Source organism: Pipra filicauda, unplaced genomic scaffold, assembly GCF_003945595.2.
Source record: "Pipra filicauda isolate LSUMZ 115617 unplaced genomic scaffold, ASM394559v2 scaffold440_size556015_pilon, whole genome shotgun sequence".
Lineage (NCBI taxonomy): Eukaryota > Metazoa > Chordata > Aves > Passeriformes > Pipridae > Pipra > Pipra filicauda.
Window position 1 is genome coordinate 288,437 of NW_024104577.1, and position 19,954 is coordinate 308,390.

The following is a 19,954-nucleotide window of genomic DNA, read 5'->3' on the forward strand; positions in this document are numbered from 1 at the left end:
TTCTGTGCAGCGTTTGCAAAAATCTTTTATTTGACAGAAGAAAAACTGTCCAGCATATCTACTTTCAAGCATAAGATTTATAAAAAACTTAAAAATTAGGTCTAAAATCAGTACTACAAAAGTCAGTACAAAATGAAGGTATAGAAATAAACACTAAGAATCTGATTCCATTCCAAATTCTCTATTTCAAAAGAGGCTATCGGCTTTGTCCCTGTTTTATTACATTTGGATAGATATGAAGTAGGGCTTTTATATATCAGAAGTCAAAAGCGTGACATATAATGAAGTATTTGTTTATTGGAATAGAACAAATAGATATTTGGAGGTGATTATTGCAAAATCTGTTTTGAAGCAAAAAAACTCACCAAACAGAAGAGTTATTCAAGTCTTACTTTCCTCCAGAGTTCAAAAGTGTAAAAGACACACTATTACAGAAAATATAACTAATTTATTTGAGCCCTCTCTATAGTATTTCTCTAAAAAGTGTGTTTGGAAAGACTTGTGGGCATTAAACTGAGTATCCTTTCACTAAGGGTCCAAACTGATACTAAAACATCAAGAAGCTTGATCACTAACCCAGATACATCTGGCAACAATATCACAAAATCACCACATGATGGCACTGACCAAGATGGCTGGTCAGTTTTGGAAAGACTATTAACTTGACAGCAACACACAGAGCTTGAAAATCTGTTCCTTCCAGATCTGCACTGGGCCTGTAGCCCATCAGGACACTACAGCAACAGACATTTTCAAAATAATCAAGCCATTAGACCACTTCAATTAACAATTTGGGACACAAATCCTATTCATGATTGTCCTCTTCCATTTCTGGCTGTCCTAGACCTCTTCTAATTGGCAATGACTACCTCCACTTGGAGGGTCTTCCCTCTGAACTCATCTGCATGGAGAAGCAGTAGGCTATCTATTTTTGTCTACTGTGTTCAACAGATGCAAATCTGAAAAATACTGTGAGATGAAAGTTTGCTAACATCAAAACATGCCACTGCTATTTCATCTGTCATCTATTATGACATAATAGTGAAGTGGCTTAGTCTTAATGATCTGCGTAAGTAAATCTCAAAAATATTTTTATTTAAAAACAAATTCATACACAAGTAAATACAAATTTGTATTTATATTCTTCTTATATATGAAATCATAAGTCACTGCAGAATCAGTAAGAGCGCCATTCATTTTCAAAGCTTACCTCTTTTGAAAAGTTCAGCCTCCCCATCAAGTTGCAAATCTCAGTTAGTACATAAATAACAGAAGATGGACAAGCATGGAAAATCCTAACCAACCCTCTACTGAAGCTAGTCAGTGGCATACACTTTGTGAAATACGTCCTTTGACACTGAGTAGTGTGTGGGCTCAGCACAGAAGACAGACGAAAGAAAGAATCATACATTGTGACATCAGTGACTACAATTTATTTTTAGATTATTACAGTACAAATCTGAGCATTCCTAGCTAGGGATCGTTCCAGCATGTGGTAATGCATTCGGTTTGAATTAACCATGACACTGGTAAAGCCCCACTGCAGATCTCACAGGATAAGTCGGTGTTCTACAAGGGCTGCTTCTCGTCAGACCCTCATGTGAGCTATGCGTAAAGTAACCTTTTCTCATATACAGCTTATTTCTAATGTCAAAATTCATCCCCATTAGTTTACATGGGCTAAAGAGAGATGAACTTGCCAGTAGCATCTCCAGAATAATTTCCTACCTTTTAAATTCAACCACTGCAAACTGTCCATAAATCCTATCTTTCAATTTTCTCTTCTCTACCCTTTCATCCATTTAAAAGTTGAGAAAAGTTTATTACCATTTTGCCCTATTTCATTGCTAAAAATTTTCCAAAAGTATTGTAAATAAAACTTGTTTTTCCTCCACAAGACAGCAAGGTGGTTTTTCTCTTTTGTGTTTGGGGTTTTTTTTATTGTTGCTTTTTTATTTTTCTTTCAAATCCAATCTGGGGACTACTAAAACAAACACAATGAGAAGTGGAGAACTATTAAAAGGTGACAGAGTTGAGTACATAACCCTGTCAGCTGTGAGGATCGAAATGGCTCACAGCATAAATGCTTTACAAACATTGCTTGAGAGCACCTGAGTTGAACTGTGACAGAGGATAGCTGCAGCTGGACATGAGATACTTACACTGATTTGTGCAGTTTGTGTTTATGTTTTATTAGATTTTTTTATTTCTTTAAAGAATTTCTTTAATCTAGTGCACACAGCTAATCAATTTACTCATGCAGAAGAGATCTTGAATCCAAATGACAAGTCTTCAAGCGACAGAATGACTAAATTATATGCTGGTTAGAGCATGATGCTTATTCCTGTCCTACCCAGGTGGAGCTGTTCTTTACACTATGTGATTCAGCCATCAAACAGCAGCATGCGTGTTTGAAAGGCCAAGAGGAGGTTGTATTGAGAACCTGTCAAAAACAAATGTGCAAACCTCTATGTAGCAGTTACAAAAACGTTGCTTGAATCACTCTTTTGTTACAAAAAAAAAACCAAAACACACAAATTCTTTTTTCTATATGATACCTTTAATACAAAGCTTCAGTTAAACAGTTTTTCTTTCTGCCTCTTGCTTTCATCTCTACATGACAGGCCTTCAGCTGAAGGATACTATTCGGATTGACATTTTCATCAAAAGTAAAAATTTTCAGGTGAATGATCTGCCCAAGAACATAGGATCAGCTAAAAAGATACAGCATTTGTAAGAATACAAAATATATAGGATAGCACAAAATCTCCAATAAACTTACCAGTTTTATCACTTGTCCTAATTTAATCCAGTTGGACTATTTCATTCATGCTATGAGGCTTGGCTTTGTTTGCTTGCATTGTGATGCCTTTAAGAGAAATGACACTGATCACTGTGCTTTGCTGATCAAGAAAAAAAAATTGGGAATTTTTGAGTTTACAGTCTACATGTGTGCACATGTATGCACTGCATTTTAAAATAATAGTGGGCAAGTGATCATTCCCTCCAGAAATGCAGAAGAAAGAAAATGTATTTTCTTACCTATATAAATGTATTCCAGTACAGACCAAAACTAAGGGCCAGTAAATTCAATTTTTAAAAAAAAGGAAAAAAAGGATTCAAATTAGCTTTGAATTAGCTTGGTCCTCATGAGGACCAAGACATTTTGGATGTCAAACTGAATTTCAGTTTTAGTATCTGGTACAACTTAATAGGTTGCACTTCCACACAACACACCACCAACAACTGGATCTATACAATACACAGGCATATCAATATAGAAGTGAGAAAAAGCAATAACAGTTATATATTTGTACACAAAGGAATAATACTTTCAAGATTTTATAAGTGAGTCAAAATCAAATTTCTTTTTCTATTATTCTGAGAAAATTACTTACAACTATAAACACTGCTGTTTTGAGTAACAAAAACCTATGGCATTTTCATGTTCTCAGACTAATGATTCATTGGAATATGATTCATAAGACAATGCATGCAACTCTCTATTCAGTAAGAGGTACCTTAATGCACATTTGTACAGGGGCTACCTATATAGAACCCTACAAAGATTTTGACAGAATACAAAATATATATTTTTAAGTAAAATGAAAATAAAACACAGGGTTCTTCTGACACATGAAATCAGTTTGCTTTTAAGAAGCAAAGCCATGTTTTAACCTAGGAATTAAAACCAGTGGAAATAATTACTTCTTAGGGTGACAGTTTATTTCTTCAGTGCTAACAGAGGATTTATACATTTAATAATTAATAAACCTAATTTATGTCCCAAAAAATGTAGACTACTGCCCTTTCATTTATGAGATGTCTATATTACCAGTTGCACTTCTGTTTTTAGAGGAGAAAAAGATCACTGATTTCCATTTTGGTCTAACTGCTTGCAAATTCCTCCAATTAAGAATTGTTTTCTGATCACCTACTTCGCAACACATGGATGAACGCCCTCAACATTAACAATTTAAAACCAAAAATCAGACTAGAATTTTAGCGTTGTTTGCTTTCAACACTTATCAAACATGGCTCAAGAGGTCTTTTGGGGATTTTTTGGTGGGAGGGGTTTTGGTGTTTTTTTTGGTGCTGGTTTGTTTTTAGATACAAAACAACTAAACATATCTGTGCGTTTCAGCCATCCCTACGACAGGTAGTACCTGCACAAAGCCTGTGGCCGCGGACAGCTGGACACAGGCACCCTGTACCGCAGCTCAGGTGCCGCCGTCCCTCCCGGCTGACCGAGCCTCCTCCGCAACGGGCTCTGTCGCTGGCCGATTCTCCGCCTCCACTCCCGCAAGTTTTCCCACCTCCTCGCTCTCCCCGCTGCCCCAATCCCGACAACTCCCCCCCAGGCTCCCCTCTGGAGCATCGCTCTCCCGCGGCGGGCGCGGGACGGCCCCGCGGCGGGCGCGCGGCGCTGCGGCGCGGGAGGCGGCGGGAGCGGCTGGAAGGGCCCGCACCGCCACCTGGCGGCCGCGCCCCGCCCCTGCCGCCGCCGCGGCCCCCGCAAACTTCGCTCCCCCCACGCCGGGCACCCGAACCGGCCAAGTTTCCCGGCCGCGCCGCCATCTATTCTTAGCCCTGCTTCAGGCACGACGGCGGGACACCTGCCCCGCACCGCTCCCGCTGCCCCCGTCCCGCACCCTCCCGCAGCGGCTGCACCCGCGGAGATGTGTGCGGGGGCGGGCGGACGGAACGGCAGCCGCGGTGGGGCCGCCCCCGCTCCCCGGGGCGATGCGGGGCTGCCATCGGCCTTTACCCTGGGAAAGGGCAAAGCGCAGCAGCTGCGGAGGTTCCTCACGCCGCCAGCCCCCACGCCGCCCGCCCCAGCCCCAGCTTTGCAGAGAAGCCGATTTATTGCCGAGCTGGGGATGGAGTGGGGGAGTGGGGGCGGGTGGTGGTGGCGCTTGTCTTTTTTTTTTTTTTTTTTTTTCCTTCTTTTCTTTTTCCCCCGCCCCCCGCCACCGCTCCGCGCACGCTGGCTCTCCCCAGTGCCAGTCCCCGCTCATCACGTGCGGAAGCCCATGCCCATCACAAAAGCGGGCATTTTACCCGTGCCCGGAAAGCAAAGAAAGAAAGAATGAAAAAGAAGAAAGGAGAAGGGGAAAAGGAAATTAAAAAAAAAAAAAGGGGGAAGAAGGAAAACCCACCACGGAATAGCTCAAACGAAAGCGGGTGAACCGCTTAATCCAAGAAGAGCAAAGATTTTCTCTGAGCAGCCGCCTCCCTTGTTCTCTCCCCCCCACACACACCCCGCCCGGCCCCGTCCTTTTGCTTTTTCGTGCTTGTGGTGGTGGTGAAGAAAGTGGTTAACCAAAAACCTACGTGTTGGTTTTGTGTTTCCCTGAAAACCACAGGCGCACACAGAGCATGAGGTAGCGCTCCTGCCCCTCTCCGCGCTTGCAGGAAACTGTGGCTTTGCTCTTTCTCTCTCTGCTATACTGCAGATATTTTTTTCCTCCTCTCCTCCACACTCTTCTGTTTATTTGGCTGTAAGGCAGAGCCACTTTTTAAACATCTCACACAGAACCCCAGAGCCTTTCCAAATAGCTGATTGCAGCAAAATGCCTCCAAACAAATTATGGTGCAAAGAGGATATAGGGGACGAGACCGAAGCGGGTAAAAAAGAAATAAATTTGCATAAATATCGATATGTGACAAAGAGATCGCGTATGATGGTGGAAATGTCAGAAAGAAAGTATCGCTTTATCATGATGGGAAAGTAAAAGCACAGACGACTGCAGCAAACTGCTCGCCCTTTGCCAGAGTACCAACTGCAACACCTCTCCCTCTTTCTCCCACCCTCCCCGAAAAAAAAAAAGAAGGGGGAGTAGAAAAAGCAACAGAAAAAAAATTAAAATGAACACTCAAACTGCAAATCCAGTACTCCTACCTTAACACTGGGATAGCTGCAGAAGCATAGGGGTCTTTTTTACACAGCCAGAATCTTTCAGGAAATCCTCTCGGGCTATCATGCAGCCAGGATTATTCACACACGGTTCCTGCTCTCCTTTTTGGAATCCAACGCGATTGGCTTCTCCAAAGGAATGCAACGACCACGAAAGGGGGGAAAAATTAAAAATAACAACAAGAAAGACAACAACACTGGATTTGAAGGAAACTCGTGTTCTCGGTTGTAAGCGACCTACATTCAGGCAGAAAATTCATTGCAATCAGTGCGAGAGGGAGAGTTGAGTCTGCGAGTAGGAGCTGAGATTGCCTGTGCAGAGAGACCGAGCCGCGGAGAGACTGATCTGCAAGGCAAGGCGAGCTGGGAGAGGGAGATGGGGGGGGGAGAGAGAGGAGAGAGGGGAGGGGGGGAGAGGTCCAGGCTGTACCAGGCGCTCTCCTCCCGCTATTGGACCAAACTGAATGAAATTCACAAAGCCGGCAGCCAATGGCTCCCCGCAGCCGGCCCCATCGCTACAGAAACCGCATCTCCATCCACAGCCCCCTGCGAAGGAGCGTCGCATCCCCGCGCGAAGCGGCGTTGGCGGAGCCGGGCTGGGAACCGGGGGGCTGCACAGGTGGGCGCTGCGCACACGAAGGGGTGAAGGTGGACCTGTGTGTGTGCGCTCGGGGGGATCACACAATTCAGGCTGTCGATCTCTCTGCTCCATGATCATGTACAGTGAGTGCAGTCTTTGTTAACCCTTTGCAGCTGCAGTTTCTACAGTACCAGCCTGTTGTTACCATATTCACATATTTGCGTTTTCATGGAGCTGGCAGTATAATTGCACTCCAAGCAATGAAGCATTTTGTTCCTGTACCACTTCCTCCCATACAAAACGAGCAAAGTAGACATTATTCCTATTGCCCAATCTCTAAAGAGATTTTCTTTTTTCTTTTTTTTTTTTTTTTTGTAAGCAGACCAATTATTTGATGTCTGTATTTTAATTAGCTAACCACTAAGCTAACCACTAAGGTCAAGTATGAGGACTGAAGAGGGGGCCCTGTGGTTATTGCTAAGTACTACAACACAGGGTCTCTGGTTTACTTCCTGTGTATAGTTTCAGACTGAGGGCAGCGTAGCAAATATGTGCTCAGGCCTCCAACAGATATGCTGTGTTTCACTCCACAGCATGTCCCCTTGATCAGTTTAATAACAGCACTTAACATTGTCCAGGGTGTGAGACCCTGCACTGAGAATAGGTGGGGATTGGCTGAATTCTCTGAGAACAAAGCAGAGAACAAAATAAGGGGATCTTGAAGATCTTTCCATAATTTGAAAGAAAAATCATATTCATACCTTGAGGAGACCTCCAGTCACAAGAATTGTATTAGATTTCATAAGCTGAGTCTTTGAGATTTTCAAATACTGAAAAAAAAAAAAGTTTAAAAAAAATCTTCAGCTCTTCTTTTCTAGATGTTTGTTTCTGCCCCCACGTCAGATCCTCAGAAGAGAGCAGATAGTGCTTTGTTTTCTCAAATCTGAATTCTGCCTGTGATATTAGGCTTATCAATCACTTCTATGCACTCCAGTTTCAAGTGGTAAAGGAATATATACTATCTGATTTAAAGATATCATCTAGCAGACAACAGTAGGCCTGTTGTTTGTTCTTACATAGTGTTTTGTTATATGGTATGAAGGATACTTCATTCAGTGTCACTTAGGAAGTCACGTTTTAGTTTTAAATGTGGTAAATCTAAATACAGGTGTAATTCACTGGCTGAAAACGTTTTAAACATTGCAATAGCTACATTACACTGTTAACTTAGTTGTCAGTAAAGTAATTATATTTATATTACTTAATTATATGTTTTGGCTTACTTATTTTAAGTGACTGTAGCAGCAGGTGTTCATGCAAGTGAATTTTACTGCTTTTGTTATTTTAATAACACACTCACAATGTGCAACCAATCATATTGCTTGACTGAATGAATATTTTGACACATTTAGAAAAGATGTCATCTTGCACTGCCATCTGTCCCAAATTTTGCAGGACAGTCTTTATTTTGATGAGTATGTCATGCATTTTATAACATAAATTTGGAGGATATTAAAGTATACACTAGTTGATCTGAGTAATGATCTTCCACCTGTGTTGTACTATCAGGAGGCAATTTGTTAGAGGCTACCGAAGGATCATCTCTAATGTTTGCAATTAATGTTTGCAAATATGACTTAAATATTCTCAAACACAGCAATAAAACTAAACTTTCCATAGACTCCACACAAGTATATGATCAAAGGATTTAAGTCAAAGGCATTTGATCAGAACAGTAGAATGTACTTTCCTTCTCTTACAACTTTCAAAAAACTAAATGTACAATTGGAATCTGTGGCATATCTGTATCAATCCACTGCATATTTATAACACCAAGCAGAAGTCCAGGAGCAATCATTCAGAAAGAAGAATACCACTTGCTATATAACACCAACACTTCTTACAAGGTCGCATTGTATTCTAGTATTAACCCAACTTCATTTGTTTTGCTGGTTTTGGCTGGGATAGAGTTAATTTTATTCGTGGTAGCTAATATGGGGCTGTGCTTTGGATTTGTGCTGGAAACAGTGTTGATAACACAGGGGTGTTTTAGTTGTTGCTGAGTAGTGCTTACACAGCATCAAGGCCTTTTCTGCTCCTTACCCCACCCCACCAATGAGCAGGCTGGGGGTGCACAAGGAGTCAGGAGAGGACACAGCCAGGACAACTTGATCCCAACTGACCGAAGGGATATCTCATGCTCAGCATATAATGCTGGGGGAAGAAGAAGGAAGGGACAGACTTTCAGAGTGATGGCGTTTGTCTTCCAAAGTCACCACTATGCGTGATGGAGCCCGGCTTTTCTGGCTGAACACCTACCGCATAGGAAATGGCAAGTGAATTCCTTGTTTTGCTTTGCTTGCATGCAAAGCTTTTGTTTTACCTATTAAACAGTTTTTATCTCAACCTATGAGTTTTCTCACTTTCATCCTTCTGATTCCCCCCCCACACCGTCCTGATCGGGGAGTGAGCAAGAAGCTGCAAGGGGCTTAGTTGCCAAATGGGGTTAAACCACAACACTTGTGAAATCTAAAGAAATGACAGTACATGACAGTCTGACTGAAGACAGGCCAAACTCTGCTGAGTTCCATGCAATGCCACTTTTTTCTGTGTCAGTCAAACTGAGGCATAATTTGGTCTCCCATGTCCAATCAATGTAAAATTTCCATGAGTTAATTTCTAAATCAGATAAAGCATGTTGCATACTAAGGCTTGAGTTAATAGCAAGAAAGTATAACGGGAAGGGAAGGGAGAAGGAGGAGGGGAAGAGAAGAGGGAGAAGGCAAGGGAGGGGAAGAGAAGAGGGGGAAGGCAAGGGAGGGGAAAGGGAAGTGGAGGGAAGAAGAAAGGGTAAGGAAGGGGAGGGGAAGAGAGGGAAGGGGTAAGGAAGGGTAGGGGAAGAGAAGAGGGGGAAGGAAAGGGAGGGGAAAGGGAAGGGAGGAGAAAAGGAAGAAAAGTTTGCGAAAGGGAGGGGAGGGGAGGGGAGGGGAGGGGAGGGGAGGGGAGGGGAGGGGCGGGGAGGGGAGGGGAGGGGAGAGAAAAGAGGAGCCTCTCAATTTTGTTTGTCTGGTTTGTTATTCATTCCAAACAATTCATATTCAAAATGAACTAAATGGAACCAAATCCAGCTGGCAGCTGGTCACTAGTGGATTCCCCAGGGAATATCTTCATCAATGGTTAGGGGATTGAGTGCACCCTCATTAAGTTTGCAGATGACACCAAGTTAGGTAGGACTGTTGATCTGCTGAAGGATAGGAAGGCTCTATAGATGGATCTAGACAGGCTGGATTGATGGGCTGAGGCCAATTTTATGAGGTTCAGTAAGGCAAAGTACTGAGTCGTGCCCTTGGATACAATAACTCCATGGAACTATATAGCCTTGGGGAACAGTGTATGAAGAGTTGCTTAACAGAAAGAGACTTGGGCATGCTGAGTGACACCTGGCTGGATATGAGCCAGCAGTGTGCCCAGGTAGCCAAGAAGGCAAATAGAATCTTGGCCTGTATCAAGTACAGTGTAGCCAGCAGGACCAGGAAAATGATTGTCCCCCCATACTCGGCACTGGTAAGGCCACACCTCGAATCCTCTCTTCAAAAAGGACATTGAGGTGCTGGAGCATGTCCAAAGGAGGGCAACAAAGCTAGTGAAGGGTCTAGAAAACACATTCTACGAGGAGAGGCTGAGGGAGCTGGTAATGTTTACTCTGGAGAAAAAGATGGTCGGGGGAGACCTTATCACTCTGTCCAACTACCCAAGGGGAGGTTGTTTTGAAGTGGGGGTCGATCTCCTCTGCCATGTCCCAGGTGAAAGGATGAGAGGAAATGGCCTTAAATTTCACCAGGGGAGGTTCAGATTAGATGTTAGAAAAAAGCCCTTTTCACTAAAAGAGTGGTTAGGCATTGCAAAAAGCTGCCAAGGGAGATGATGGAGTCACTGCCCCTGGAAATGTTGAAGAGGTGTCCAGATGTGGCACTTGGGGATATGGTTTAGGGGTGATTGGGTCCCCTGGTGGTCTAGTGGTTAGGATACGGTGCTCTCACCGCCGCGGCCCAGGTTCGATTCCCGGTCAGGGACCCCGGGCACATGGAGCTCGTCAGCCCTGTAAGGCCATCCATCTAAGAGAAGGTCACTCTAAACAAACCTACGTCCCGAGGACCTCGCTGCCATTGTCCGAGCTTCGCTCGGCCCCGGCAGTTGAACCTTAGGATTAAAGGGTGGGCTCAGTTCAGCGCACACTGTGTCTCACCTAAAAAATCCACTGCACAGGCTCGAAAGGTAATGACCTTCCCAAATCTTCGTTCGCGAAGACTGGCCATACTTAGGGGTGGTTATGATGGTGCTACATTGACAGCTGGAGTGAATGATCTTGAAGGCCTCTTTCAACCTTGCTGATTCTGTGTGAAAATGCAAACTTGGAGCAGGATAAGAGGGACTTTCTACAATTGCTTAAACAGAAATTGACTCCTTAGCCCTCCCTGTTTTCTACTTGGTCTTCTTATTCCAATATTCATAATACCAATGTACTTAAATTCCCTTTTATGCAAAGATGAGCCAGTATAGTCCTAATACACTTTATGCAGTTGGAATGGTATATTTCATGACCTTCATGGTGCAAAAGGCTCATCTTCAGTGGACCAAACTCCAGAATGAATCTCAGACTCAGGTCACTGGATGAGTTCACTTCTGGCATACAGGGGTGATAACATATAGCACACATAGTCCTTCGTAAGACCCCAAGTAAATCAGAAGTGCAGAAGAAATTAATGCTGGGCATAAAACAAATTAAAAGAAAATAGAATGAGTCCACCAGGTCCACCATGAACATGCAGAAAATTAAGATTCGGGGAAAATAGTAAATGTTTCCTAATTTACTAGCCCTTAAATGATGTTTATTAAATTTCAAGAAAGAAATTTGTTTCCTATATGACTTATCTTTTTATGGTTTGCCAATAAAAGAAAAACTTGATCGATAACTATTTTCATAGAAAATTACATAAAGCAACAAAATTACAACCCAGAAAAATCACATCTATACTTTGAAATTCAAAATCTTTCATTTATAGTAAAATGAAGTGTTTACTGCACTGCTGGCTCTGCTACATGCTAGATAAATCAAAAATGCACTGTAGAGTCCCACCTGCATGGCCAATGAGATAATTTTGGAACAGTGCACTGTGAGAACTAATACTCACTAGAGCTTCCCAAAGATAGGATGTTTGTCACGATACATGCCTTTTTAGTTACATTCTAATTACATTCTCCTTGGAGTTTTTTACTAAAACATTTAGGGTTGTTTTATCCTTCTGAAAAAGGTCCAAACCCAAGATATCCTAGGTATTACATATGTAGATAGTAGCACAGAAAAATCACTTCACCCATTTAAGGTTTTTTTAGAGAACAAAATGTAGGAATTTGTACTTAAACAACTTCTGAGATACAACTTTAAACTGCGTGAGGCAGTTATAGACATTGACTTTAACAGAGCCAATATTTCAATCCTGGAGAAATGCAAACAGTTGCTGGGATCTGATCCTACTTGTGTAAAGTCAAGGCTAGGATATACCATTAGAATTATCCACTGAGATATTTCATATAATTTAACCTAAGTGCTTCATCAGTTTGGTGTTTGGTTTGGTTTTTTTTCTTGTTATTTCTTTGTTTTTTCATAAAGCCATTTAGTTACTGTTGAACTAAAGCGTATGAGTATACAATATTTCTCATTGTGCAGATTCTACAATATGTGAGTAAATTTTACCAGTACATAATTACTCTTCCTGTCAAAATCATATTCCTGGCTTGTAGCCTTACAAAATTGAACTTCATTTTGGCTTTTTCTATTAAATTAAAGAACCTTTTAGAATTAACTTCTTTTTTCAACTTACATACTTTACAGATCATGATTAGTCAACCTTCTAACCTTCTTATTGTTGAGATAATTAGGTACTGTTTCGTTAGCCTCTTACTACAAGGCAGGCTTCCCAGACTATGATTCATCATTGTAAGGTTTTTCTCAACCTTCAACATTTATCAATGTCCATTTAAAAGTGTAAACTCTGGAATAGGGTATGGAATTGTCACTGGAGTCATATTAATACAGTATTTTACTATGAACTCTCATTTTTATTTTTACAAGGAGCACATTTGATCTTGCTCTCTATGTGAGCTGAGAACTTATGTTGCCGGTTACTAATCATAATTTCAATCCTTTTTTTTTTCTTGATTTACAAGAATGCATTCTCTCATCTTAGAGTGTGACCCGTGTTCTCAGTTTTAATACAGATATTCTATATAGCGATCAGTTTAAAAGAGATGTTTCCTAACATCTATAGAAAACAGTTTGGTTGTTATTGATATTTTTCGCTGTTGAAAGATAGCATTTGCAAACTTTTCCTGGGTTTATTTAATGTTTTCATTGAGATCCTTACTAAGATCTTATATGCTTAACCATTGGTGATTTTTTTTCCAGAAGAAAAAAAGAATAATAATGCAAAAGGCTAATACTTGTTTCATGAAGACCCTCCTTAAGTTATCAACGTGCTTGTCTGTACTGAAAACTGATTCCTGTTTTTACATGCCCTCTCTTTCCATTGGTGATCATTCAAAACAAGGTTCTAGCTTTTATCTGAATTAGACCTAATTAAGGAGTCAAAGTTCTGATCAGTATCTGATAATACCAATATTTTTATAGTGTATCATCTTTAATCTTCAAAATATCACTCAGGCAAAAATAAGTTAATTGTGAGATTAATTTAGTAGTTATTTTCATTTTGCATGTGTGGTTACATGCTAAAAGGATATACAGCGAATTTCTCTGCAATATATTCTGGACAGTGGAAACCTTCCTGTACCCATGCAGTTTTCCCAGAAACCACAGCACCTAATCAACACAGCACAAGGCCTGAGGTGATATTTATAGCTATTGTGAGCCAAGACAATCCCTCTGCACACTCACAGTCCACATCCCTGTTGTCATTTAGGTCTGTATCTCTGCAGGATGGACCCTCATATCTTCTGTATTAGGCATTATACAGGTACAGTGCAATCAGGCTGCTTGAGGGCTATGGTAGTTAATATGATTAATAGCTTCAAAAAAGCTCCTACCTCAGGCAAACAGACAAAAACATTCAATAGTATGCCCAATTATTCCCTGTGCTATATAATCATCCCATTTTTAAGGGTTTATGTGGTCAGATTTTGATTCAGTTTAGTACTTTTGGGACAATTTCATGTACCATTCAAATAAACACTGAAGGTGCAGTTTGCCCTACATACCCATGGAAATCTTTAGTTGGTCTTGTCAGATGTGGTCTGTAACTTTCATTGATATGAAAGATTGAGCTAACCCGAGGCTAGTTATCCACTCCCGCTTCCATTCTTTTTTAGATTAGAAACAGACACAAAGTACCTTAGAGTAAGACCTTACAAACTGAGTGCAACCTTTTTAGTTTTAAAGAGCTATGCAAGTTGATAAGTTGCTAATATTATAAAGAATTATTTATAGCATAATTTAAGGATTACGGAAAAGCCTAACAACCTATAAGATACCAGTTTACCAGAATATATGTGCACCTTAAACTTTAACTGCACTTGAATAGCACAGGAAGAAGAGCAGAAATATCATTAAATGAAAGTAAAGACAAATTAAATACAGTCTCTAAATACCTAAGGCATATGTCACATCTCACATTCATTCACAAGTGATCTCACTTCAATAACTAAGGTTTCCTCTACAGCCATAATGTTAAGGTTCTGGATGTTCAAAACCAAACATAATAGATCTGCAGGTAACTCCTTTGACAACTGATGGTCTGTAAGACGTTGCTCACAGATCTGTGGACTTCAAAAGAACACTATAGTTGCAAACTTCAAACAGCAAGTAAGTTTTCTGCAAAAAACCATTCTTAGAAACTGTTAGAAAACCTCAACTTTTGGACTGCAATGAGAGACAATTAGAAGATAAGAAGTGCTGGAATTATTTTCCTCTTTGCAAATTAATTACATAAAAGGCAGTCTCAGTAGTAGGTAGTGAAACCTATTTCCAAATGCCTTTCTCACTGGATTATATCATTGGTGTTTTTCCTGGCCAAAATAGTCCTGTTTCTTTTGCTGCCCAAAGTACAGTTCCAGCTGGAATGTGGAGAGTGCTTTCTACCTAAACTAGCATCTATTGTACTGCAGTCTATTGAGAATATATTTCTGAAAGTCCCAGACTGATGAGGGCATTGAATCCAAGTCTCATAGCTTCTCTCACTGAATACTTGAGCAAAGAGCTATTATATAGTGACCAGGCAATTCTGGAAGCATTGATGTCTCTGACAGTGTCTTCATACCAAGATCTGGGTGTGCATAAATATTTTTTGAAATGTTTCAAGTAGCGAGCCACTTACCCAACCTGAGTGTGAGATCCCCAAGCTGTGAAAACACTGTAAAGTTCTTCCTGTCAGCTGAGCCAAAAGTTCTTCCTGTCAGCAGGTTGTTAGCCCATCCCAAATGTGAGGCAATTTCCTTCACACAGGTTCCAAGTATTTTACTTTGTAATTGAAAGAGCTAAAGGCATTTATAGACAAGCATTAGTGAAACTAACTCCAGCTTTAGTGACATACCTCTGTCAGAGATCATAATTCCCTGAAATTAAATTAGTAGAAGAAAAGTTTGTATATGGGTTAACCACTTAGTATAAGGGAACAGACTAGATTAAATGAACAGCAAATAGGAATTTAAACTAACCTAGAGGAGAAAATGAGTATTTGTTCTGCCACACTTACTGCAAAGCATGGTCCTCAGCAGCAGAACAAGAGCAAACAGCTTGGGATGGGTGAATAATGTCTCAAACTGCGTCTGTCACAACTGTTTGCTAAGTGAAAGAAAACTGGAGTGCTAACGGGGCGCACAAGCTCAGCCAATGCGAGATAGCTCATTAAGCTACAAAAATTTGGTGACGTTTGTATGCACACAGATAATTCTCTGGGGTTCTCTCTGCGTTAAAGAAGAGTTAGGTACAAGCTGTTCATGCAGAGTCAGTCGGGGAAAACAAGAAAGAAACTCCCAAAACCAGACGGAAAGTACCCCATGAATTTAGGTACCTACAATACAGGCAATCGATTCTGAATAACAATTTTATAGGAGTCTGGCCTCCTCAGAAATGCCACTTCAATTTGTAAGCCATTTAACAAAAACAAATTATCTCAACTTCAGATATGAAAAGACATAAGGTTGGTTGGCTTAAGAGGAACAATTTGAACAAATAACAGACATAAATAAACATATTAAAGCTACTGAACGGGTTAAATTTGTTATGTCCAAGACACTGCCAAATCTTCAGCTAAGAACAGGAAGTTTATTGGCAATTTTCTGAAAGAGGAGGAATCCAATGATAAAATGTGAGCCATTTGTCTTCCGAGCCATTAAAGGAAATTCACTTTAAGGATTTTTCTGAAGTGGCTGCTGCTGCTGCTGCTGTGCCCATTATAATTTATCAGTGTGTCTGCTGGTAGTATTATCATCAGTAGGGCTCAGGTGGACTTCCATTAGTGCTATCGCAATCCTCATTGGCAAAATATTCCACTGACCTAGAGAGGATCTATCAGAAGCTTTCATCTGCTGTGGATATTTTTTTTTTGTTAATTATTTTCAGTAAGTGTGTAAGGTAATTCTTTGGGATGAGTTACCTAGAGAAAAGCAGCTACAACAGGCATAATTAATAAATAAAATTTGCCAGTCATCATCAAGTTCATTTATTTATAGGTCATATCCTTCTCTACCTTCATGTTCTTGTGTGACATTTAGAATATAAACTCACTGGTAGAAATATTTTCTTTCCTACCTTCACTCTGATCTTAGCTTTGATTGGCATTTTTGGACACCATCATAGTACATATGTCTAAAACTAATAAATCTATTTGTAATAATGTAACTAAGCACACTTATTTAACTGTATGTTGCATTAAGTTTATGGCTCTGTTGCTTGCTTTGACTTAAAGGTGTGTTAAATTCCCACTTTATTAATAAGAAGTGAAGCTAGCTTAGTTTCTTTGTTATATATAGCAGCACAAAGGAATTCCAGCCACTCCTGGCAGTAAGTCAGTTTCCCCAGGGCCCGACTTAAATGCCTCTGTGTAAACACACCCAGCATGGGGAATAAACAAGGGCAGTTAGAGACATGTGCACACCTGCAGGGCTGAGATCTTTTTAGCATCATGGAAATGTTGTGGGATGGCTCCTAGGACTGCAACGTTGGAATGGAAGAATACAGGTTCTTTAGGAAGGACAGGGTGGGGAGACAAGGAGGATGCATCACTCTCTCTGTCAATGACCAGCTGGAGTTCATGGGGCTTTGCCTGGCAATGGATGAGGAGCTGACTGAGAGCTTATGGGTCAGGATTACAGGAAGGGCAGGGACAGGTGACATTATAGTGGGGATCTGCTATGGGCCACCTGACCAGGAAGACTGAGCAGATGAAGCCCTCACAGATAGATAGGAGCAGCCTCATGTTCACAAGCTTTGGTCCTCAACCACTCCAATATCTGTTGGAGGGATAAAACAACTGGGTGTAAGAAATCAAGTGGTTCCTGGAATGTGTTGATGGTAACTTCCTTCTCCAAGTGATAGAGGAGACAATGAGGAGAGGTGCTTTATTGGACCTTGTTCTCACCAACAAGGAAGGGCTAGTGAGGAATGTGAAGCTCAGTGACCTTGGCTGCAGTGACCATGAAATGGAGGAGTTTAAGATCCATAGGTCAGGGAGGAGGGCATAGAGCAAGCTCACTACCCTGGACTTCAGGAGAGCAGACTACGGTCTTTTCAGGGATCTGCTTGGTGAAGTACCATGGGATAAAGCCCTGGAGGGAAATGGGACCAAAGAAACCTGGTTATTGTTCAAGGATCACCTCTTCCAAGCTCAGGAATAATGCTTCCAAAAAAGAGGAAATCAGGCAAAAAAGCCATGAGGCCTGTGGAGCTCCTGGAAAACAAGGAGCTCCTGGAAAAACTCAAACAAAAAAAAGATGCCTACAGAGGCTAGAAGCAATGAAAAGTAGCCTGGGAGGGAAACGGGAAATTATCCAAGTACCCAGGTTTAGCTGTTTAACAGTGGGATTGAGTGCACCCTCAGCAGGTTCGTCAGTGGCACCAAGTTGTGTTATGGGGTTGACACACTGGAGGGAAAGGATGGCATCCAGAAGGACTTGGTTAGAATTGAGAGGTGGGCATGTGCGAACCACATGAAGTTCAACAAGGCCAAGTGCAAGGTGCTGCACCTGGGTCAGGGCAATCCTGAACTGGGATACAGGATGGGAGAAAAATGGATTGTGTCTAGACCTGAGGAGAAAGACTTGGGAGTCTTCATAGATGAGAAGCTCAACGTGACCAGTCAATGTCCACTTGCTGCCCAGAAAGCCAACCATGTCCTTGTCATGCATAAAAAGCAGCGTACCCAGCAGGTCAAGACAGGTGATTCTCTCCCTCTACTCTGCTCTCATGAGATCCCACCTGGAGTACTGCATCTCAGTCTGGGGCCTCCAACATAAGGACACGGACCTGCTGGAGCAAGTCCAGAGGAGGTTTCAGAAGATGATCAGAGGGATCAGTCTGAAAAAGTTGGGGTTGTTCAGCCTGGAGAACAGAAGGCTCCTCAGAGACTTCATTTCAGCCTTCCAGTACCTAGGGGGTGTACCTTCCAGTTCAAGAAAGCTGAAGAGGGATTTTTTTACAAGGGCATGCAGTGGTAAGACAAGGGGGAATGGCCTTAAGCTGAAAGAGGGTAGGTTTAGATTAGACACAAGGAAGAAATTTTTAACTGTGAGGATGGTGAGGCACTGGAACAGGTTGCCCAGAGAAGCTGTGGATACCTCATCCCTGAAAGTGTTCAAAGCCAGGTTGGATGGGACTTTGAGCAATTTAGTCTAGCAGAGTGTCCCTGCTCACAGCAGGGGAGTTGGAACTAGATGACCTTTAGGGTTCCTTCTAACCCTAACCATTCCATGATTCTTTGATATGTCTGCCACAGACTGGGAAAGGCAGGGGGAAGGATACATCTAAGACTAGATAATCCAAAAAATCTCCTTATTTTTCTGTCAAACAGCAACACAGACAGTGTGCTCTACAGGAATTTAAAAACTATACATTGTATTATCCTGTTACAAAAGTTGACCTACACAAAAATACCACCCCTAATTGCAGTCTTAACTGGTCATTGCCTGCCCTTCCTGACTTCATATTATTAATAAAACTGTAATAATAATTGATATCTTATTTACATTAACAATTATGTTTATTGCAGTTTCATATCATGAGACTTAGTACGATCACATAAAGAAGACAATGTCTACCCTGAGGCCTTTATTGCACGTATTGGATAGGGTAAGCAACAAGTGGGTGCAGCAGGCAGAAGCTAAGCTGCACAAGATTACAGTAAAAATTTATCATTTTCTGAAAAGTGGTAAGCAACTATCACAACCATCATGTACAAATTTGTTTTTAACAGAGGGGGGATTTTGGGATTTCTCTTTTCCTTTCTCCCGTCATATCATTATCCTTTATAGCACTTCTTATTTCCTGACCTGGTTGTCAGTCATTCCATGGAGCTGGTAGGGTGAGTGAGAACAATCTGCTGTGATTGAATGCAGTTACTGTTTCTCAGCAGCCCTTGATCACTGGGTGGACTCAAAAAATCTAGGTGAAGGTGGTGGATTTCTATCACTTTTTGACATGACTCACAAAACATTTTGTAACCAACCTCAAAAAGTGCACTCATCAAGGCCAAAGGTGGAAAAAATTGAAGTTTGGCTCTTCACTTCAACTAAGTCAGTTAAGATACCAAGGTGGGAAAGAAATGCTTTATTGTGGCAAATGCTAACAGCGTGCATGTAATTTTCCTGCACTTTTTGAATACTTGTGGGTTCAATACTTTAAAAAAGCTTTTCTCCTGTTTTTTTGGATAGCTATGTTTAAAGATGATAACTTATACAATAAATATCTTAAACTTGGATTTCTTGAAATGTGAAACAACATTGACACTGTTACTGCTGTGTCTCCACATGGGTTGACCTTTGTAATTTGGGAGATCACAGTGAATATGGCAATACTGAACAGGCACTCTATGTTAGAAATAGTTATTATCATCAAATAATTTGAGAGGACTCCAAAGAAAGACATGGCTTAGCTCTCAGTGGACTACTTTGTTAGTCCTACTTAACCTGCAGACTGAAGTCAGCATAGCTGGGGTTTTCAGCATCTATAAGAGTAATAAATAAATAAATAAATAAGAAAAATCAATCAAGTTGAAGCCCTGAGATTACATGAAGTGAGGAGTGACTTGATAAGGTCACAGAAAATCGAAAAAAAAAAAAAAGTGTGTTCACTTGCAAGTTTGATTTGGAGGAATCAAGTTTTGAGATAGCAACTGATACATTTGACCAATACTAGCAACTGTTAAGGTCTATTCAGAATGTCATATCTA

General features: G+C 41.2%; 1 protein-coding gene across 2 annotated transcripts in view; it reads right to left on the minus strand.

Annotated features, from left to right (window-relative positions):
- Window positions 1-6,224, minus strand: part of LOC113984666 (neuroligin-4, X-linked) — a 181,039-nt gene extending 174,815 nt beyond the window's left edge. Inside the window, exon 1 of one of the 2 annotated variants that reach the window (XM_027714858.2) lies at window positions 5,903-6,224. The gene's annotated coding sequence lies outside the window, so the exon portion shown is untranslated. The remainder of the gene's footprint in view (window positions 1-5,902) is intronic. The other variant, XM_027714859.2, reaches the window with a different exon arrangement.
- Window positions 6,225-19,954: the final 13,730 nt, after the last annotated feature.